Source organism: Melanaphis sacchari, unplaced genomic scaffold (assembly GCF_002803265.2).
Source record: "Melanaphis sacchari strain LSU unplaced genomic scaffold, SCAv2.0 Contig11_pilon_pilon, whole genome shotgun sequence".
In the NCBI taxonomy this organism is placed as follows: Eukaryota; Metazoa; Arthropoda; class Insecta; order Hemiptera; family Aphididae; genus Melanaphis; species Melanaphis sacchari.
Window position 1 is genome coordinate 5409245 of NW_020270469.1, and position 25520 is coordinate 5434764.

A 25520-nucleotide genomic window follows, 5' to 3' on the forward strand; every position below is an offset into this window, starting at 1 on the left:
CATAAAAAAAAACATAATTGATTTTGTCGGAAATTCAATTTATGTAAAAGTTCTTATTTTACCTCTTAATTTTTGTTTGTTTATTCAAGTTATAAAATTAAGTGCTAGGAATCTTAAGTTAGACCTTTCTAAAGTAAAAACATGGTCCAACGTGTAACATTTTACACAAATAATAATGATAATCTAGTAGTAAAATTAATATTGTGTTATTTTATTATTGAAATAAAATATAATCTGAGTTGCGTAAAAATCTAATCTCTGTATGCAGACAAAATATTCACTGTAATGAATAATAATAGTAATAATAATTTATAGTGTAACATAATACATTTTATTATTCCGTATAGGTACGTCAGCTATTTTATGTAATTACTTAGTTTTTTTTTTTTTGATACTTATTTAATTTCAGCGAATAATATCAAGTAGGTACATATATTGGTATATTTTCCTGAACTAACCATTAAATTTGACAAAAATAATAATTGAGCCCATTTTTCGTTGCCAAAAATCATTGAATAAACTTTATTTGAATAATTTAGAAGTTTTTGGTAAAATGGTAGGTAAATATTTACTACATAATAATTTTATATTATGTTACATTTTACAACAATATACAATGTTTTTTTTTTATTTTGTACAAGTTTGAACAAACTTAATACTTTTGTTTTGAAACTTTGCGTCTTTGTATTGAATAATTTTTAAGCAATCAATTTACTTTTTTGTGTTACAGTTTGCATCCGTATAACAATTCGAAAAAACCCAACAATAGCCAATAGAAATCGCCAATCGGTGTCAATTTGAACGTATTCCCGTGACTTATCATTCTTCTGATCGAGAAATTCAGTTCTTATTTGTCTCGTCTATTGTTCGGGTTCTCAGGCAAACTTTTAAAGTATCAGATACAAACACACGTGCATTATACAACTACGGGCGAAAAGAAACGAAGAATCAAAGAATTATGACTAATCTGAGTTGGAAAAACTTTCCAGGAATTTCGACCATAGTATAATTCCTTAGAGACGTGTCCGCCTATCGGTTGTTTTGTATTTTTTAGTAATGTTCGCGTTGTATAATAATTTCATTTACGAGAATTAAAAAAAAATTATAATAGATAATAAAGAAAACAACAACAAACAACAACACAGGTTCACAAATTAAAACGTTAACAAGCTTATCACGTATTAAAAAAAAAAAAAAAAAAAAATACAATATTCCCACGACATTCGTTTTTCGTGCTTGTCTCGTGCTTCTTTCAAGTATTCCGACCGCAGCGGTTCGTTAAATTTCGGTGCGATTTTAATCTGTTTAAAAAACGAAATTAGACGTTGTTGCGGCAAGGCTTTTGTCATTACGAATTATTACGATACACTCTTATATACTTTTTTTTTTACTTTAAGCTCGTATAATTTTTATTGTACATATTATACACATTGGTTTATGGTCCACGTGCTGCAGTCTACATCAGAAGACAATTATACCATGGTCCCATGAACGTTAATAGCTTAATTCCGGACATTTTTTTTTTTTATCATGAACAAATGTGATATTTTTTATTATAAAACTCACAAATTGCGTGATCATGTTTTATTGATAAATATTATGTAATGTTAAAAGAAATGCTGGGCCCTAACCTAACTTTGAGCTATAAATAAATATGTTGTAATTATTTTTTGGTGGTGAAAATGAGTTAGGTTATACAAAAGACTTTTTTACTATTTCATATTTACGTGTGATTTTAAAATATTAAAAAATATATTAAAATGTTGAAAATTTCGATTTGAACGAAGAAAAATGTTTTTGTTCAACTATTACGTACATTTTAAATAAAATGTATAAGTGACCAGTTTTGACCATGTTTACACACTAAATAATATTATTTTTAGGACCGATTTTTAAATTATTTCTTACTCTCAAAAAATAATTATGCGTATTACATTAACAAAAAAAATTTTCACTTTTGTTGTGAAACTCTAATCAGAATACCTACGTTTTATTTAGTGGTTAACCTTTGTGTTTTATGCACGTCAATCGTACCTATATACAAAATATTTAGTTATTATCGATAAAATATTATTTAAAAATATTTAAATTTTGTTAACGTTATTTTTTGATTCGTTTATCATAACATTACGTTTTTATATTTCTTTGGATTTTATGACCAACTTAAAACTACAAGTATTTATTATCTTTTCAAAAATTCTTTTACGATTTCGTATCGCACACGAATTATTTAGGTGCCAAAAACTGTTATTCTACAAACCGTATAAATTTGCATGTCATAAACGGATATGTATATTAAAATATAAGAAAGTTTAACATACTGATGATGCGTTCTTATAGTGTGATGCTTTATGGCGCGAATATAACGACATACTTATAGGTGTATCTTAACTCGTGCGCCTATACGACACACCATTGTGGCGTCGTCTATAATACATAATTACCGATTAACTATCGAGTTAAAACGACAATTTTAATATTTACGTAGACGCTGCACGTCATAAGTAGATAACGATTTATATAATCGATCGTTATGTGGGGTACCTTGAGGACGTTAGACGACTTACTAAATGCGCATGTACGGACGCGAGATTGTAACTCTAACAACTCGTAAAATTTAATAATAATAGTATGGTATAGGTAACTATTATTATCATAAGGACCAGCAAAGGCGCTCGAAATTCGGAGCTTAAAAATGCGCTCTCCAAAATACGGATTACGGTATGTAATTCGCCTTCACGAGTTCAACGACACGGAAGGGAATGTTTTAATGAAACGTCGTTTTTCCAATAGAATTTCGGTCCAAAGGACCATGGACGTTTCCGTAAGAGGCTTTTTATTTAACATACAATAAAATATATATAAATGATGCGCGCGCGTATTTAGTATGTATACTATTATATCGTTCTAAATATGACCCGAGATGCGTTTTTCGACATTCACACGCGAGTTTATTACCTAAACATTATATTAGTAATGTATATTATATACACTATATGTACACGATGCGCGCACACGCATATTATGAATATTTACCTATTATAATAAAATGCTTTTTTTTTCGTAACCGTGCGTACCTATAACTAACTACAGAGCAAAAAAAAAAAAAAAACAAAACAAAATAGTGTTTAACAATGAGCGTTTAAACGTTTTAATGTTTATCCAAGAGTGACGGGCTGGGTCTGGGGTGTGTCATATAAATTACAACACGGTAGGAAAAAAAAATTAAAAAAAAGTTAAATAATAATAATAATGATAAAAAAAAAAAAAACCTAGAATTACAAACAAAGGAACAGCCGCCAATTAAACAAGGGGCTTGGGTTCCGGTTCTAATGTCGACCATGTGGTGACAAGTGACACACACACACACACACACAAACACACACTAACGCTTACACTGCATTGCACTGCATTGGGCCGTGTACAAACACGCGAGTTGCGAGTGTGGAAAAAAAAGAACTCACTCGTGGCGAGAGAGACCACGGACGGAACGAGAGATAAACATCGTCGCCGGCTCGTTCGCTGGGCATTATTATATGCGCCGCCGCTGTCGTCACACGGTGGTAAAATACAAATTATATTCATCCGCCCACTCACTGTAATATAACATATACAAGTATACGATATAAGTTTAGTACGCGCGTAATACGTAGGTACATATATATGTACCTATATGCGCACAATATAATATAATATGTGTGATAAACGCATACCGACTACATATAGTGACTAGTAACTACCATATACATGCACGTCGTGTAATCGTTATAATATGCTGTGAATATTATATTATTATATATTGTATGAACGGTGGTCTGACTGGGTGTATTGCACCGCGGGGTGTTGACTGGGCCGGAAACTCGAACCGTCTACGATACCTATACGACGGATATAACGTCGTTAAAAGATCACGAATCTTCGTAGGCACCTTTAGGTATAATATAATAAAACTGCATTAGACTCGAATATTTCGATACGATAGTATTATACACAATATATATATATATATATATTAGGGTTGAATAATCGCTATATCACTATATGACACACATAGTATCGATACCTACTTAAGTAATATCCATTAGATATAAAATAGATAGCGTATTAATAATAGATATCTATCTGTTAAACAGTGAGTATTCAACAGTAATATCATATAAATGCTCAAACGGTATAATTTTATATGGATGTTTTTAAAAAATGTTGCTCACCATTGTCAGACTAGAAAAATTATACACAGCTAGACAATCGAAATTTGTCAAACTCCCCAGATCGTTGTCTGAAAAAAACCTGTGAAAATTCAACCATACATCAAATGTCTTGACCATTTTGGGGTAAATGATAAAAAATCAAACTTGCCAAATCCAAATTAAATATTGTATTAGATAATTGAGTGTGTAAATATACGTATATACAGACTGTAATTTATATAGTAATAATTATACCTATAAAATTATAATAATTTAATTAAAACCTTACAATCGTATTAACTTTATTTGTCCAATTTGTATACACATTTTCAAATTTTACCATGCAAAGTTATCAAAACTCCGGTAAAAAATGAATATCTATAAGTGTATATATTTTATGGATTCGTATTACAATGCAAATTTATATTTATTGATAAAGTTGCTCGCTTGTTGTAGTCATTTTGAATAATTAATTACTTGGATAGTAGTCATATATTTTACTAAAATAATTTATAATATATATTATATTTAACAAAAACAATGTAATTTCACCCATTTTTAAAAACCAAGAATAATAAATCAGTTGATTGAAATTATTTTTCCATTTAGACGATTGCAAAAACTGTTTAACGTCAATGGGGAAGCTATACAATATGGCATACACGTACACATACATAATATACAAATACTCACTCACACATACTAAATGAATATATGTTTATACTTAACATCCGCTTTTAAAGTCATACAAGAGTGGATAAAAACGAGTTAAATGTATTTATTTCGCAAAAAAAATTCACTATAAATCTGAACAAAAACTTCGGTCTCGTGAATTCTTTAGTTAACTTGGTAAAATATAAATAACAATGGAATCGAAGTTATGCCACACAAAAACCCGAATATGCAAACAAACAAAAAAAACTTATTTTTTGCACCCGACCGGACGACAACCACCCAAACATTTAAAAAACATTACTTCAGCTGTTTATGGGCTGGCCCAGGGGATTTGTAGTTTTGTTGGCAGCAACATTTTGGCTGACCATAATGTGGTGATGGTTTGTCTTTGTGTTTACGGTTTCAAATGCATTCAACTTACAATTGTATTTTTTCTTTGTTGAATATTAAAACATTTCCCTCTTTCATCGAAAAAATAAAAATAAATAAATAACAATGTTTATAATTTAAACTTTTTAAAATAACGCTACGGTCTAGCTGTAGACATTGTCGTAAAAATAAAATGTAAAATGTATATATAATAGGTATACATATTATATAAATGTATGCAAATTATATTATTTGCTGTGAAATCATGATTTAAATATATTTTTCTAGCATTATTCGTGTCCTCAACAATGTTATCACTGATTAAGGATTATAATGTTAATACTTCAGAAATTAAAAATTATTACAACGTATTTATTGAGAAACAGGGTTTTATGTAATATAATTATGAATGTTATGATGTTTTATTCACCTTTTAAGAAATTATTTTTTTTTTAAAACATTAAAGAAAACAATGGTTACAACTTAAATCAAATATTTAAATTATATACCTATTCGTATAAAGTAATCTTTATATTCTAGTTTAAATTTTTATTTTTTTGAAAGTCGACACGTTTAATAACAAAATATCGCGGTAAATGAAAGTAAAAAAAAAAAAAATAACTAAATCAATTGGATATAAATTAGTCTTTATTAATACATAATATTATTATAACGAAGAATAAAAATAAAATGTATTCAAAAGTTATCGATTTTGTGATATTTTATTCGCTACTATCTATCTATTATGATGTATAATTTTTTAGTAATTAAGATAATATTACATTTTTCATGAGTGAAATAATCAAACAAAAAGTAAAATTAATTTTGAAATATAAATAAAATATAAAAATTCATTTATTCGGATGTTTAACAGGCTAGTATGCGGTATGCTACGCTTTTGCATTGGTTTTTAAAGTGCAAATTATAAGACTATATTCAAGATATTTCGATTGTTACCAATATTTTTTCAAAATATGTGGTAGACAAATAGCAGTTGTTAGTATGGATAAAAAGTTTAGTAAAATTCTCAACGGGAAAAAAAACTTTTTCAAAAACTATGAAGGTTTACTTGGTTTTGAATTATGTAATATTTATTATTTATAGTATATTAATACTACACAGTAAGTATATGTAAAACATTAATTGAAAAATCAATAGCTCTAATTTAAAATATGATAAAGATAACGTAGTGCATTTTGTTTCAAATGTAATACATTAGTCCTCTCCTTTACCACGGTCTACAAAAAAATAACTTTTTTAAAAATTTTAAAATAGTTATTTTGTAGATTTACTTATTGATAAAAAAAAAGATTTGAAATCGGTTAAGTTTTAAATGAATGAAAGCATTTTTTTTAGATTTATATTTTTAATTATTCAAAATGTCTACCATGAACTTTTGATTTTATTGTTACCAAGTTATAACATATCGTTGGAAATATCTCGTATATTTTTAATTAAAGTTTCACAAAATCGTATATACATAACAGTTGAATAAAATTTCGCCTGATTCACCCTAGAATATTATACTATATTGCATACCAAGTTATCCATTTAACGCATGACACACATTATTTCAAAAGTTATGAACTTTTTTTGTTTGCATAATATTAAATCGTTGTATAAAAATATATTTTTGCTACTTCTTAATACTATCTATATAATTTCTTAACTTTTTTAAAGACAACATGCATTTTTCATTTATTACTACAAAGCAGATTATTTTTGGTATACTTCAATAAATGAATATCTAATTATGGATTAGTAGTTCATGTGTTAAAAATATTTAAGTTTAGTTGAGAAAGTGAAGTGGTACAGATTTTAACCTGAAAAGTAATTGTATATTCATTATTCCAGACGTCGAGACTTAAAATATTCCAGAAAATTTTTGACAAAAAACTACGATGATAATAATTAGTAAAACTTTTTTTTTTTTTTTTTTTTTAATAAGTTATTAGCCATCTAAAATTACGTGAACACAAAATCTTCAAAGATAATTATAAGTTGTTGAAATAATGAGTATCTTACGTTTTATGGGTCATTCCGTAGTATTTTAACGAAGTATCTACATCTGAGTGTTCTAACTCATGCTGCGACGTTGTATATCGTGATTCGTGTATTATATTATATTATAATTACACTATATAGTGCTGTAATGAAGGACGGTTTTGTAATTATCCTTCGTCACAATTCACCATTCGGGGATGATGGTATGCATATATGTGCAGATGGTAACGGTGAGAGGGTGTAAAAAAAAAGACAAAAGCATTTGATGATTAAATAATAATAATAATACCTATGTTTAATGTATAGGTGACCATATAAAACGTATAATAATTTGTGCGCATAGTGCACCGGTAGCGTATATACAATATGTCTGTGTATGTGTGCATAAAGTTCTCGGACATCCTCTCATAAATATATATATGTATGAGTGTGTGTGTGAGTGTGTGTAAGCACCGTGGGCGGCAAAACAATCGGCTAATATGCGTGACGTGTCCGCGTGACCGTTTAACCTCCGGTCACCGACGTTTTAACTTCGTGCTCGACGGCATTGTCCTCATCTGTATTATCTCGTCTCCCCGGTCGATCCCAAAACCATGCGGATCTATAAGCGTAAAAAGCCTCATGTGTACAGTTCCATTAAACGCCCGCACAGACTCACATACACACACACACACATACATGAGATTTCCAATAACTCGCACACGCACAATCGTGTGTGTGTGTATTATAATAATATTCTTAACGATTATATTATTATATTATACGAGACGACGACGACGACGACGACGATGATAATAATAATAATAATAATAATAATAATAATAGTAATTATAATGAAACGCTGAGCGGTGCGTAAGCTCCCTCGCTCGCGTGATCGTCACCCCGACTTTGAACGCGCATAATATTATGTACCATACGAGTAGTACATGCAATATACGATATGTGTGTGTGTGCATGCGCGCCGGACCCGGTGGTGCAATTATTTCGTGTCCGTCGGCACATATTATTGTCCGTCACCCCATTTACCTCTTTTTCCTTCTCTCTCACTCTTCCCTCTGTCCCCAACCGTCTCGTCTCAATCCTATTACACACATTCGCAGTGTAAAACGACGTTAGCGCGGGGAATTTTAACGATCCCCGACGAGAGCGTAGTAGAGTATGATAAATTATCATAAACAGTTTCGCCCGGCGATCGCGCAATAATTATTATTACGGTCCCAACGATGTGACGACGATGACGATGACGACGACGAAACACCGACGATGACGATGATAATATTATACAAGAGTGCGTACGACGTCCGACTACGTCCAATACCGTTTTCGCCCAGTGGTTTATTTTTTCGATCCAATCGACGACTACTACTATTATTACTACCATCAGTATAATTAGACGTCATGGCCGTCGATGAAACGGTGCTTATCAAAGACAATTATTATTTTTTATACCTGTTTGTTATTACACCGTTCTATATCTTACGTTTCGAAGTGTCTTGAACTTTGGCATCTATCGAAAATATGATGAAAAATCAATACCTACCGAGTGGTTATCAATGTCACACGAAAACGACGACTATAAAACATAATAATATAAAGCCAAAACGCCTATATAGAAAATAATAATTCTCGAGATTCTATCGAACAGAGGTATTCTTTTTTAAACGAATCATAAAATGTATTTTTGTTTTTAATAATATTTGTCATGATGCATATTTTTAAAGATTTTCTCAGTATTTTCTTACTGCTAAGAGCTGTAATAATTGCGTATAATGTATAATATTCGTTTTAATTTATTTTTGCCATTAATGTATCTCTTTCAATATCTTTACCCTGACACGAAAGTTTATTTTTAATTTCATATTCCTAACTGTTCCTTTCGACCATTTCTCATACCAAATTCCTTTTTATATCATAAAATCTCTCATTAATATGCTTCGAACCCCGTACCTTCTTTACACTTTATATTCATTAAACCTCTAGTTTTATGTCGTTTTATTTGTTATCTTATGCTACATCATTTTCACCACTTTTATTGTATAATTCGTTTATTTATTCGTTTCGTTAACACTCGAGCACACTTATTTTAGACAAAGAACCCATTAACACATTTTATATTATGCACACGCGCACTTTACTTCCGACCCCCGTGCTCAATGCTTCCGTGTAATTAATTCGACTTTCAATTATTTTGCATCGGCGCTATGCGAGATACGTTTCTGCACGACGGCCAGCGATAATTTTGTACGACAAAATTATAAGAGTGACTAAAATAAATATACCATACATAGCATGGGTCGCTTTATTACTTTTGATTTTATTTTTTAATTTTTTAATTAAAAACGTTTAAGCGCATTCAATGTCGATGGCTTCCAAAAACTTCCTAAATTCCTAATGTACGAGTAGCCATCTATGAATATAAATTACCGATACCTGCTATGTAGTATATACAGCATTAAATATTTTATATTCCTGGCAATTTTGTATAATATTATGTAATTATTAAAGACAAATACATTTACTATTTACTGATCACTGACGACTGAAAATATGCTGAAGACTGAGAACTGTTGTCGATCATTCGTCTGAACTGTGTGTGTGAAATTTGAAATAAAACAGTGGTAAGACGCGAGTAGCGTGGATATAATATCTTCGTCGTATATATATATATATATAGTATAGTGCAGAGGTGGGTGAGGAGATATGGCTTTGTTGTGCTGGCCGCCACGCCGTTTAAGCGGTAAAGCTTGTGATTGATTTATGATCTTTATAATAACGATATTACGTAATAATGAGGGTTATTTTTTCGGGCCAGCTATATATATATATATGTGTGCGTTCGTATATATAATATAAGGGTAAAAAAAACCCACTAGAAAAGACGGAAAATACATTTGAAAATGGCGCTGTGAGAAAAAGACTATGGTGCGGGATAGTGGTGGCAATGGTCGTGTGTGCGTGCACGCGAGTGTATATGTATCTGGGTGTGTGTAGTGGTGGTCGTGTGTGGTGGTTGGGAACGGGTCTGAAAGGCTTACACCAAAATGACATTTTAAAGGGACGACAGTGTAGCATTGTAATGACGTCAGGACACCACTATTCATCTCTAGGACAGTGGCGTGCATATACATATAGATGGATGATGGCGGACCAAAACTAATCCAGGATGCCGGGATACGGTGATGGAGACGGTGCGGACGGTGTGGAGGTGAAGAAACCGAGATAGTTTTCCCTCTTCTTTTTTCCCCGTCTTCTTCTATTTATTTTTATTTATTTATTTTTTTTTATTTCATACAATATCGTTTGCTTATCTGGTCCCCGGGGCGCCTCTTTAGTATTCTCACTTAAACCGGGAGCCCTTTTGCATATATACGCATCGCCTTCCCACCACCCGACCATCGACGACGCCACAGCCGCCTTCACGGTTTTACCCGACCCGGCAGGCAAGATAAATTTCCACTGTCTTCTCCCCGTCGTATATATAACGCGCGTCTGCTTAAATGTATATTATGTATATATATCTCCGTGGTCACACACGAGCCCCACGTGCATCCTCTGCAGCACCCGACCGCCCAACGCTAACAAATGGCCCAGGACCTCCATATACATAAATGTATGTTTGTGTGTGTGTGCATATTCCATTACACGGCACCGTCAGAATCGCTGCTCTACACACATACACACACACACATACATACATACACATACGCATTACACACGCGTACACCTCCCTCTCCATACACAGGGTAGGTTATTAATGCGTTTTTTCATCTTATTCGCTACATCTTTTCCGTGTAAGTCGCGTACGACGGTCGAAACGTAATTTTCGACGTTCCTGGAAAATTCCAAACAGAAAAATAAACGACAAGCGAAGAATTAGGGGTGATAGGGTGTATAGTACTAATAAACGCACACGATGTATTTATATGTATATATATATATTATATACATATACTTTGCGTTCCAAAGCGTTCATAACTTCTCCGGATAACTTGTATGCAATTTATACTTGCTTGGTTTTTTTAGCAAATGGTTTATGTATTAAATATTTATATGTTTACCGTTTTGGCATTCGGCTTGATGTTAAAATGTATTCTTTGGAATGCATTAATAAACTTTTATACATCGACACTATGCAATGCGATTACTACGAACACCAATATGTATTTTCATTTATGTTTAACTCAATTTTAAAGAAACCATCATTACACACTAGACATTACGACAACATGAATATTTAATAATATTATTATACAATATACAGGTTGGAGACACGCGAACTAGTCTGTAAATAGAAAAACGATTTCTAAACAATAGTGGTTCAAAGCATAAAGCTCGACTCAATAAATATTTCTTTTTATTTAAAAAAAAAAAGTTGAATTCATATTTATTTTTTTTAGTTTATGCAATCCGTGGGCTTACAAAAAAAAAATAGAATTATCTTATTTTAATAGTGATTATACTTTATAGACATATATAATTATACGACTTTCATTGGCATTTGTAGACGTCGGCTCCGCGTTACGATGGCTCTCTTAGACCATTTCGAAACTCGATGACCGTAATTATTATTATTATTATATATATATATAATAATAATAATATGATTAATACGCATTTTCACATCAACCCGTAAAAGACGTAGGTTCTATACCACTGCAGCAATGTCTCGCACTTGTTGCGGCAGACCCCTTTCGAACCATGCGAATATAGGGTCCAACAATTAATCGCGCTTTAAGTGACCGGCACGACTACGCAAGCGATTATTATTATTATATATACGAAAGGGTTACGTTCATCGTATAATAATAATGATAATATAATACAAGGGTCGTCATGGATATAATAAAGCCGTCCGTCACGTCATCGTCCTCGTCTACCGCCACGTGTATAATTCGACGTCTATATTATTTATAACAAGGGTTTTATACCACACAGCACCTCGCATCTCACACCTGGAATGATGATAATGATGACGATGACCATTATATTCGAACATTGCTGCCGCAGCTATATTATATGTATGCAATACCATAATGGGGTTAAGTCTACAGCCGACAAGTGAATAATATAATAATACGTATTTAGATATTTATGAGATACGATCAATTTAATATATTCGTATTAAAATTTGGATCGCGTACGGGTTAACGGCTATTATGTCTGCAGACTGCAAATATTAATTAAACAGAATTTTAAAGTTTTAATGTACATGACTTAATAGTTAATTCCTAGACAAGAGATTAAATTATTATTAAAGCTCAATGTAATATTTTATGTTGTATAACTTCCCCTCGACAACTGTTACACAAATATGTTATTATAAAATGACGTTATAACTTAACTTACATAACAAAAACTAGATTAAAAGACCATAGTTGCTACATCAGTAAGTTTCCAGCTAAAATTATATTTATGGAATATTTTAAATGTGATAGTAACAAAATAAATTTATTATATACACAAAATATAAAATTATAACTCCATCCTTCACGCCATTTATTAAATCAACTAAGTTCCTATACATCCTTCTTACGATTTTTATTTTTTAACACTGAAGATATTTTAAATTCATATTTTAATAAAACTAATTTAATACTTTCAAATTGAAAATTTATCAACGGAAATACTTTTTATCTAATATAAATTAATTTTAAGATAAATTGAAATAAAAAATAATAATGATCATAACTGCTGTAGTAAATGTATCAATACGATTTTAAATTGTATATTTTTATCTCTTTAAACATTTCAAACTATTATTTTTGTTTCAATAATTATGGTAATATGGAATGTGTTATTATTATTTAAAACGATAACATCTATATAAACGATGATTTTATTATTGCATATAGTGCACATATGTGTACACGAATATAGATTAGAGATATGCAATATTATAGTAATAATAAAATAGGATCAACAAGATTTCAACTTGAAATGTGTACTTATAGAAAGTTATTTGAAAAATAATATTAGACTAAATGTTTCAAGGAACGAAAACAAAACATCATCGAAGATACTTATAGATTTTTCGCCTCGCTTGTACACACTGCTTGTCTATATAATTATGTATATTTTATACCTTCAATGAAAAATATGGTATCTACGAAAATTAAACGTATCATGAAACCGTATAAATATTTGTTGACATGGTTTAAACACACGATATCCAATCCTATGATATTATATTGTAGATAATAGATACACGAGTTTAAATTAGAATTTAAAATAAATGAAAACCTAGTCTCGCACCGCTGTAATAGCAGGTCATTGAAACTTTTACAATTATATAAGCTGCTACGCATCTCTAAAATGCTTTTACGTTGTCCGAGTAACGGACACATACATTAATAACAGGTATGAACAGTACCTTGGATACATTAGTATCTTATATATTTTTAAATTTTTTTACAAAATAAATACAGTGTACGTTGCAAAATAAGTTAAAGTAAAAAAAAAAAAAAAATTATTATTAAACATAGATAATTATCTACCTATAGATCATTTAAGTATAAATTATTGTTTTTATTACTTGAATTTCTGATAAGGATATAATATATTATCGAGCACTGGTCTTTCTATGTTTTAGTTTTATAACTAATAAGTATAAACATAGTACATAAATAGTAACATATTAATAAATTATTGGAGAGAATGGTAAAAAAAATATAGGGGAATTTAACTTCCAAATATTATTTTGTATAATACATACCAAGTTCTAAGTAATATGTTACTTGATACAAGACAACACGATATTGAAACAATTTACCAATTCACATAAGGTTAAAAAAATAATGGACCAAATTCATACAATTAAGCAAATTGAGATAAAAAAAAAAAAACTATGAATTCGATCATATATTATATAATTTCAATTTTAATTTATATATATATATATATATATATGTGTGTGTGTATTTATGTAATAAATGTGTACACAATTCCAAATTAAGCTATACAAAATCTTGGTCAGACCAATTGTAATATATTCATGTAGGGTGAAGACACCAACAAAAGCAGCTAAAAAAGACTAATAAAACATATGAGAGAGAAATATTAAGAAGGATATTCAATCCTAAAAGGGTCCATAAATTTTAACGAAGAACAAACGTAGAAATAAGGGAAATGTTTAATGAATCCAATGAATAGAGTGTTCTAAATCGTTAAAGACTTAACTAAGCAGAATATGTATGGAGAGAAATTACAGGATAATTCACAATGGTCAAAATGCGGAAGCTAAAACTAGGCAAAACCAAGACAATAAAAATGGAGCGACCAAGTCAGCGAAGAATTTAAGCTTCTTTTACGAATCAAGGAAGAGAAAATGTCAGCTAGCATTTGATAGATATGTATTGTGAGCTGTAATTGAGACTGAGAAATTGGTGCTAAGGAAGCCAAATAAATATATTATGAAGTATTTAAAATTCTAGAATTTAAAAAAATTATATCTTGAAATTCATATTTTTTAATTTCTATTTTGTATCTAGATATTATTATTTTTTAAACATCTACTAGTCTCTGCACATGAATACCTATATTATATTATAAACTAAAATTAATATGAGAAATCGTTTACAAAAATTATACTTGAACATTATATTTTATTTATTTATTTATTTTTTTTAATTATATTTAAACATGTGTAAGCATGTACTTACGCCAAACAAGATATCCACATTTAATCTAAACTTGAAATAAATAAATTATAACAATTGTTTTCTTGATGTAAAATATTACTATTTATGGCTTCTGTAAATTATGTTAATCATTCAGATACATATATATCTAGTATAGGTAATAGTTAATAAAACCGTATTTCATTTGTGCGTCCACGCGATCTCTGCGTGATTTCAAAATTTGGACGACCCTGCAATACACATTGTGTGTGCACGCCCAAACGATATCCACAATAATATTCCGGGTGTAGACCTTAAATACGTGCTGTAGATTAAAACGACGTGCGCACAACTCATGTGTACCGTAGCGCAAATTGTCAATTCGGGGTACATAATATTATTTTAATAATAATAATAATAATATATATATCATATATATGTGTGTGTATATAGGTAGATGCTGGACGGAGCCGGATGCTGGTGCAGAGCGCTCGGAACGCTCGCGAGATTGACTGTGCGCTTTCGCCGATAACGTAAAAAAAAGGGAGACCTAACCTCCCCGGCGGGGCCGCTAATCGCTATACGTGCGTTAATTAGACACACTCGCACGCGCACACGCACACTCACACATATGAAGGAATCGAAACAGACATCACGTCCGCGATTATTGTGTGCGCGTATAATATTATGATAATGTCGGCGTGTTTAATAAACGCCGCGCGCGACGGAAGAATATTCATATGTTAATAATGCACAGAGCTCATACATACGTATATATGTATATGAGAGCACACATACACACACAGATAATGAAACGCGAATGGGCTGATGCAGAGGGATTTATGATTATTCAAAGGTTCATCTCATTGTGGTGTAATCAACCGGGCGTCGGCGACCCTTTTGGCAGAAGCAGCTCGGCAATCAGCGGTGAAGGTGGCAAAAACGGCTGCTGCAATCGCAAGGGAAATTAGCGGATTGAAAGTTGCCGCGCGTATATTATATTCTAACGAGCCGACGGGCCCGGAGGGCATGACCGCTTTTGTTGCAATTATAACATCATCATCATCGCCGCCGTCGTTATTATTATTAAATTGTTGCAATAATATATACCTACTGCGTACACTACACCGCCGTATTATCATTATTATTATTATTCGTCCAGACAAAATTATCAAACTATCCGCTGTGTACCGCCGCCACTGGCTGGCCGTTGTCTCAACGGCATAGCGACTACACCCACTACTGTGAGCACAACAGCATATATATATATTATACATATCATGTATGATATTATAATATTATAATTCGTTGCTTATTAAGATTGCTAAAGTGAAGGCCATCCACACCCGAATATATCAAATTTATAAACGGGCTATACCCTTTACATGTATACATACATATACGTGTAATATAGAATCGTTTGATAAACCTTTATCGCTATGATTTAAAGCCTACAAAAGTGTGATATATTAATAGACCAGCTTAGCGTTCATGATAGGTACATTGCAAAGGGAAATATGTAATTTCGTTTGGACTGAAAAAACATATAATCTGTAAATTTGTATCATATTATTGATAGCAACTTAAACAAATTTGTATTAGTTTATTACCGAGTTCAGAGTTGTTAATGGTAAAAAAAAAGAAACTATTGGACGCGTATATAGTTAGAAAAATATTTTACATATGTTATAAATACCTAATTTATATTAGAGTAACTTTTTTATGCAACCTAATGTTTAAGTTCAAAATCAACGGAATGTGTAGTACCTATAGACTCGCTTAATAATACATATTTATGTATAAATGTAATCAAATGAATAATGAAAAAAAATCTTTTAAAATTATTCCAATTATTATCCATATAATCCAAAAAGTTTCTTTAAATAATCATATTATATAATAATATTTTTTATAAATAATCATTATATTATTATTACAATCATAGAAAACTTAATAGAGTTCGTAGAGTATAAACGAAAACATAAAATTATAACTTTGGGCTTGGTTTAATAAAAGTTCTAGTTTAGCAATAACAAGTTATCTGAACAAATAAATATACAATATAATAATTAGAAAACGGATTTTAATGTAATTTAAAAAATAAAATATATATATACTTATTTTTATTGAAATATAAAAAATAATAAAAATATACAACGATTGATTCATAAAACACAAAAAGAAATATAAAAATATAACTTATTAATAAAAGTATACATTTATTGATTATCTAATTCTTGAAACTACGTATTATGTTTTGAGAATTATAAAATAAATGTTAATAGGTGACGATTTAGTCACAACATGGTTTTGAACTGACTACTGACTGAACAAACGTTCCGAATTGGCTGATTTAGTTAAACCGTAGTATTTCAATACTTCATATTAACTATATAATCAACGTTCAATAATTCTTTAAGATAAAAGTTCTTTATGTATCTCTATTTATTTCATATTTTTAGTCTATGATTTTTTCCGATATATTTGTAAATTTTCTTTAGTTAAAATGTGTACGTGGCCTTGTATATATTCAACAATAGGATTATCATTCATCATATTTCGAGTCTACACGTCATGTGTATGTACGTCAATGTATGGACAAAAAATTGCAACATTTTAGGTAAAATTATTTTTTAAATAAAAATTTTCATCAATGATTGATTTAGATAACGTTGAATATTTTCACCGCCATAGAAAATTGACGATAAAATCGAAATAAATCTTTTAATTTATCTTAAAAAAAAATTTAAAAATATTAACTTATTTACCAAACATAAGAAAAATATATACTTTTAATTGTTAGATAAATAAAAATACATTCATAAATTATATTACATACTTAATGTCATGTGACATTGCAGTATTTATCGGCTATGGATAAATTAAATAGTTGATATTGGCGTCTACCTCAAAAACCTCAAGCTCTATACATTTGAGTTTTCTGTTTACGTTTATGATAAGAGTATAAACAAGTTGAGCATGAAAACTACGAATTAAAAGTTAAATAATGAAAAATATTGTGAATGTAACAGTTAAAAGTGAAAATCGAAAGAATTTCAACAAAAATTTCAAAGAATACTATGCATTTTATAACTTATTTAAAGAAAATAATATTGTATATTATGAAATAAAATAGTTTGATCATTAGCCGATAACTCATTTTTCAAATATATATATATATACTAATTATCCCCATGAATTTTATTACCTATTTAAAATGCATCCATGTTAAATTTGGTTGTCTAATGCTAACATTTACCATAATAAATGTGGATAAATAATATTCTGATTATTATTATATATAAATATATGATTTGGTGTACAGATGATATTCCCGACATAAGTGTTCCGTCCGATGTTATTATTTTTAACTATTAATTAACTGCATCATTTTTTTTTAAATTTTTTTTTTTTTTTCTTGTGAATGGCCCAAATTTGATTTATTTTTCATTCTAGACCAAAAACAAACAACACATAAAGTATAAACTAAAAACAAAGAAAAATGTTTGCAGTGTTATACTACATCAGCTATTGATTAAAATACAATAGATTTCGCTCAATGTGGGCACGCTGAGACCAGCCTTGTTTGCCTACATTAAACGGTTGCTTATAAAAACCGAAATTAGAATAAAAAAAAAAAAAAAATTATAATATTTAAAAAGTTCTTATTTTGTACTCGTAAATCATATAATTGAAAAAAAATGTTAAATTACTATATAAATATAACTAAATATAACATACTAAATAAAATTACTTTTTGGATGTAGGAGATATACAAAAATTGTAATTGCTCGTTGTCTAAGCTGTTTAGTGTGGAACAGTTTTATAAAAGTGCCAAACGCTTCAAGCTTATCAGATGAACTACCCTTCTTAATATCTTGTTTATATTCTAACACTATGATAAAATAAAAATTTCCCACATAAACCAAATCAAGTCCATATTTTATGATTCATTTTAATCTTTCTGGTATATACATTGGAATTGGGACCAGACTATTTAGCCCATATTAAGTGGATGCTCATATTAACTGGTGCCTACATTAGGCAGAATCCACTTAACTATATTTTCAAGTAATAATATTAATAATTGGTAGCGCAAATGGAAAAAAAAAATTATTGTTTGCATATTTTCCGATAATTAAAATATTAATAACTCGATTTTTCATTTATTTATAGAATCAAGGATATGCTTAAAACCTGATTCATTTCATTAAAAGGAATCAGTACCTATTTAATCGGATGAGTAGTTTCAGAAAATATGTGTAGCAAAGATTTGCATAAATTTATATACCTACTAATGTCAAACGTTAGATTTTACTAATAGAAAAATCACTTAATGAAATAAAATTAAGTTCGAGTTAAAATAATTAATATAATGTATAATAAAAGTTTAAATCGCGTATAGTAACATTTTACTTGTTAAGTCACAATCATAATTTTCCGATACGATAAATACATTTAATTGTAATATCTTTTAACAATATTATACACAATTTTACATTCCTACAATATACCTAATGAATTGTGTATTTTTTATTTAATTACGAAAAATCGTATTAGGCTATACGTATAATAACGTTTTGTTTATTTTAATTTCATCGTTTATTACGATCGCAAAGGAAAAAAGAAAAAAGAAGTAATTCCTGAAACGTTCCGTCACAAAAGGATAATATCCTGCGCCAATCAACGGACCGTGAAAAGGCTCGAGGTGGAGGTGAATTCTATTAATTTTATGGATTTATCATTATAATATATTGTATAGGCCTGATTCGCTTGATTTTTTTTAGTTTTCCCGCCGCGCCACTGTTACATCCGAAATGAACTTTTCCATTAATAAATATTAACGTTACTTTTTTTCACCGTATTTTACATGTATACACAATTTTAATTTGGATTCCAAAACAGACTGTACGTTGTTTTTTGATTAAAAAAAAAAAATACCAACCGTTCTGTTTTTCTGCACGACCGAATGATAATGGCTTTTCCCTTCCGACCTTTATAAAGGCAATATGCGAATCGAGTCCAAAGGGTCTTCTGCACCGGTTGAGCCTTTCGGGACTTTTTTTTAATGTACACAACCAAATTAATGTTTTCGCCCACGGGAAGTATTTGTGTTCACTTTGACCGCGGGAATACCTCAACCAATATATCGCTTATGCGGAATATTAAATAACAAAAGCAAATTTGAGTTACAATCTTCATCATATACGCTAGAAAATATTTGAAATTATTAGATACAATCTCGAGTTTCATAATTCGTATGAGGGTTTTCTATCGGTACACGTATATAAACTGGACAAGAGTATTAACATTATATAAAGGTATACGCACGTTTCCCTTTTTTATTGAAAATAAAAATGTAATAATTTATACAATAATGGTGACTCGGCAGGGAAAATGAATTTGTTGAGATACTACGAAATCTGAATTTTAATGTGGAAACTAAATAATATAGATGGCGTTACTCATGCTTAATGCGGAAAAAATATTTTCAAATTATACATGATCACAGGCAGTAACCAAAATATAACAGATAAGTAGCCATATACATCGTATTGGTATATAAATATTACAGGACTTAAAAATTATAACCATATGAAGTATACAGTTTGAAATCAACCGTCGTGCTTAGTGCGTGTTAGTATTTACAATATATATATTAATAAACATGTATGTATTAACTGTCGTGGGAAATCATAATATCGTGGTGAACTTATTATTTGCTGTATTAAACGTATAAATCTATAATAATATGCTAAATACGCACAATTTTATACACGTGTATACATATAATAATATAGCAATAAATAACAAATCGATCGATACATTAGAGTAAGAGTACAATTTTTTTTTTTTATTTTAAAACTTAATTACGTCGATTGCCGGTAGCTATCGGGCCGTTTACATATTTATGCATTGTAAGTAACATATTATTATATCGATCTAATGCTTGTATGCAAATCAGCATTATTATCGTAAAATAATAATTTAATGGAGTAATACGACCGCGTGTTCGCTGCAGCAGAAGTGTCTATTGGGACACAGAGTAGGAAACCTACAACAGCAGTGGTTGGAGATCATGATTTACGAGGCGAAGTTCAAAGTTTTTTATTTTTTTTTTATTTTACGAAACATATTTTAATTTATAGTCACTTTGAAGATGTGTTGACTTAATCTATTGACGAATTACTCGACTTTTACTATGTTGTGTGTGACAAAAAACGTAAAAACAATAGTTATAAAACGCGTTTAACTCGGAGTTGCTCGGTGTTCTGATAAAAACCTCATCAACCTAACAGAGTTAATCGTCTCTCAAGCCATTGAAATTGCGTCTTAAACGCGAGTCTGCACAAAGGAGCAGAAAAAATCGAATTCCAAGCGATGCCCCTTCTACAAACCGCTGTTATCGCTTTCGTCCGAGTCGTAAAACGTATACCCGCTACTCGCACCCACTCATAGTCACCCGTACCGCTGTAGCCAATTCGTGGCGCTTTCAAACCCATTTGAAACCGTTGAATCTGAGCCCTGGCTCGTTCAAAGGGACGTGATTCCGTGTGCATATATAATAAGAATCCGAAAAATCCTTAACCCGGAACGCGCGTAATTAGCAAATTCCTGTTGTGCGCGCGGCACTGGCACGGAGCTTTCAGATCTCACGCCCTCCGACACCGTCTTAGCAATTGTCCTTTGATGTGGCGATTATCGATCTGAAAAAACCTTTGCGTAGCCGTCTTTGGATCGTATATGTTATAAAATATATACTAATGCTATTGTAGTTGCTTACAACCTTTTACAATGAGTGTACCCGTGAACCCGTCCACATGTGATCTATCGTGATTAATGATGATATTACGTATTATATCATTTTGGGACAAGCGTATGTGGATTGTAGAAAATTATAAAGATGCGTTGAATCGTGACACTGTCCACTTGGTTATTAATGAGCAGGCCATAAAATATATTAAATATATACATATGTTATGTTTACTGATGTTATATTGAAATTTAATTTTATTTGCCGGTGATTAACGTTATTTCCTTACAAGTATGTAATGATAAAGTAGATCGCGTTAATGTTTAATAACCGTAAATAGGAAATATTAATAGTAATTAGCCACGGAATATTTATAAATATTGTGTATACTCAATACACTTATTTATAAATTTCCGAACATTAACGTAAAATATGATATAATAATAATATGAGTTAGCATCTTTTTCATATTTAATTTTAAATGTACCTATCTGAAAAAACTCGATTTTATACGTAGAAGAGAAACAAATTGTAAATATAATCACATCCAAGAAAAATAAAATATTTTATAGAAAAAACCAATCAGACATATAATCATGATTGAATGGTAACGATTATGAATTATGAGTAATCGTATGAAATTTCAAAAACGAATTGTTTGTTTTAAAATAAAAATAAACAAATACAAATTGAAAAAACAGTAATAGTATATATTTTTATAAATAAAATACAAATTAAAGAATTGTTTTTATTTCGAATGCAAACATTTTTGAAACGTTTATAATCAGGCCAATTTCGAACGAAAGATTTTGTTTGTACCTCACAACATATAAGAATAAACAGAATTCCTATTATTTATGTTTTCTTTGAACGGTCGTTTAACCAAACCGTTGATTTGCTTTGATAAAAATATTTACTTGTTATCACTACAGAATGTAATATTAAAATAATAAAAAAAGTACCTAATTCTAACTTTAATCAATATCAATCATTAGCAATATAATAAACGATATAATAGCATTATATTAATATGTAATATTATGCAAGTACGGTATTCAAGAGTGACTCAAGCATGCTCAATATTTTGTTTTATTGATTAATTTAATCAAATTCTAATCCGTGAAATTTTTAAGTATATCTAAGGATCATATTTTCAAATATCAAGATTTATATACCATTTAAGGAATGAATGTCTAGAGGCGATATCAATTTTTTTTTTTTTTTTTATAAATGAGAATCACCCTTTTTTCTCAATAATTGTAAATTAGTCAAATTTTTTAAAAATATTGATGAATTTTGATCAAAATTTAAAGGATCGATTTTAGAATTATTTACATTTTATTTATTCCGAGGATAATAGGTCTATGATAATGAATTTGGAAGAAATGAGGCAATGGTTGTTTGAAAATTGTATTGATTAATAAAAAAATATAAACATTTTATTAGTTGTTTTAGAAATCTAAAATAACAAACATTATATTTAATACTATAGTTATCTATCATATATATTTTTTGAGCTTTATGTAAGTATAAGGCTTGTATTATGCATAGTATATACATTTTAAAAATCCAGAAATCATTCGTTCAAATTTCGAGTTCTTCGTGCACACCGTTTTAAAATTAAAACAATTATTTCTAAGACTAGCAAAACCAAAATTCATAATATTTATTGATATATATTTTAAAAACTAGAGGTGTTAATTTTGAATTGACATAATAGTATTCAAGCCAATCACTAAAGAAAGTTTTTAGTTTAACGTTTATAATTATTATTTATCATGTTTGAAATTAATCGAAAAATAAAAATAAAAAAACTTGTCACACGAACTGTCCGTTTTGACACGTCTGGTGGGGTGAAAGACGTACCAATTAAATTGTAAGAGTTAGTTGCTGAAAAGTTTTTTTTTCTATGCACTTAATTCTGCGGGTTAGAGAATGTTTTATGTAATAATATTTTGCAGAAATAAAAAGGTCATCACAGCGCGCGGTATGGCGTCGGGTTTGAGAGTTGGTTGATCGGCCACACCAGGCAGGAATGGGGGAAGCATTTCTTCGTTCAAAGGAAAGCCTTTAATTAGACAGAAATGTCTGGCACATTCGCTGGGGGTAATTTCCGCGTCGGCGGTAGAAATAATTATTTATGCAAAGTGGACGCGAAGAGAGATATCCGGATTTCTAGTTCCGGCCGTACAAAGTTCCAAGTATATATGCGTCGTCGCATTGTCATGCAAAATACATTGCAGTCGGACGCCGCCTAAGTCTTTTGTGCATGGCTTAGCGTATATACAGCGCTCGAAGCAGTTTCTATCGTCGTCGTCGACTGTTAAAACTTTTTCCGGATCACTAAGGCCTAACCGCGGTGCAGCATCACGCCATATTATATGATAATGTACTATATACACGTACATCATAATATATATATATATACATATACAAATATGCATTCGCGACCCGTAATTGGATAATCATTTTGTGCTTACGATTTACAGGATGTAATTATTACTCGACAACGAGGTGGCTTTGACTCGAAACAACCTAATGAAAACCCTTTGCAAAGCATCCGCGTGGTTAAATCAGTGCACTGCAGCCTGGGTCGTCGCACCCTTTATGGACTTTATGCACGCCTTTTTCGCGCTCGCTTACAATTCACCATACGCCGCAGCACCCTTTTGCATATGTATAATATTATACATACACACTCAGTTCGTTACGTATACCTCTCTGACGACACTTGCGCGTTGCTGAATTATAGTTCACTCAGCAGTACATATAACATGTATAGTGTGTCATTTTTTTTACTTTCCGTCTGCGAGGAATTGATAAAGTACTGTCCGCTAGGGGTGGATAAGATGTGCTTTTATTATGTACCTACACACACTTGCGGGCTAAAATATCATAAAAAATTGAATATTAAAAATCATTTTTTTTATTATATCCCCTACTCGCTACCCCATGTAACAATATATACTATCAAACAACACGTTTTTCTGACATTGACTCGATATACGGTAAGGACCACAAAATAGCGATGGCGACCCGCGTACAAACTTTATTTGCTGCCTCAGAGAATATTTATTTATTTTTTTAAATTTATTATTATTTATTTTTTATTTTTTTATGATCAATTAAATTACATTTTTACTATAATTTTAATTTAATTTTCTCATTTTGCATTTGTTTTTACTTTATTTGAATAAATATGTAAGTACATTAAATTTTGATAACCACCAAAAACTTTCTAAATTCCTAAAATGGCCCTACAAAATTTTAATAACTAACATCATGTGACCCTCGATACACGATTTTATATTATTATTCTCAAATTACGAACTAGACATTTTGATGTAAACGATTATAGTTAACTATAACTACATACGTATTCGTAGCAGCAGCCAGAAGATACAATTTCAATGTTCGTACACAAAAGAAACCGATTTTATCTATCTCCATTTCTGACCCTTGTTCCTTCGTCAAAAGCGTATATAAGTGCAATATATGTTTACAATCACAGATCGGTTAGATCGTTAGGAATCGCGAATTCTTTTAAAATATATTATAAATGCCTCCTTATACCGACTATATTTCTACAGGTACTCTATAAGTGCGTACGAGCGTGATTCACCTAATCGTTGAAAAGTCAACGTACCTATACCACGTAATGTTTAATACTGTAGTACACAGAGATCAACGCTGCAGAACAATGCGACAAACAGTGTAGCGACAGTACATAATATTATATAATGTATCGATAAATAATCATAATAATAGTAATAATACAACACTCAATAATATACCTATTTATGTAATATGTATATGTATATATATATGATATATATTAAAAAAACGATATTAATCGCGTGCAATGACCAGCGATTCCGATGCGGGGTCATAGTTGCAGAGACTTGGTAACAG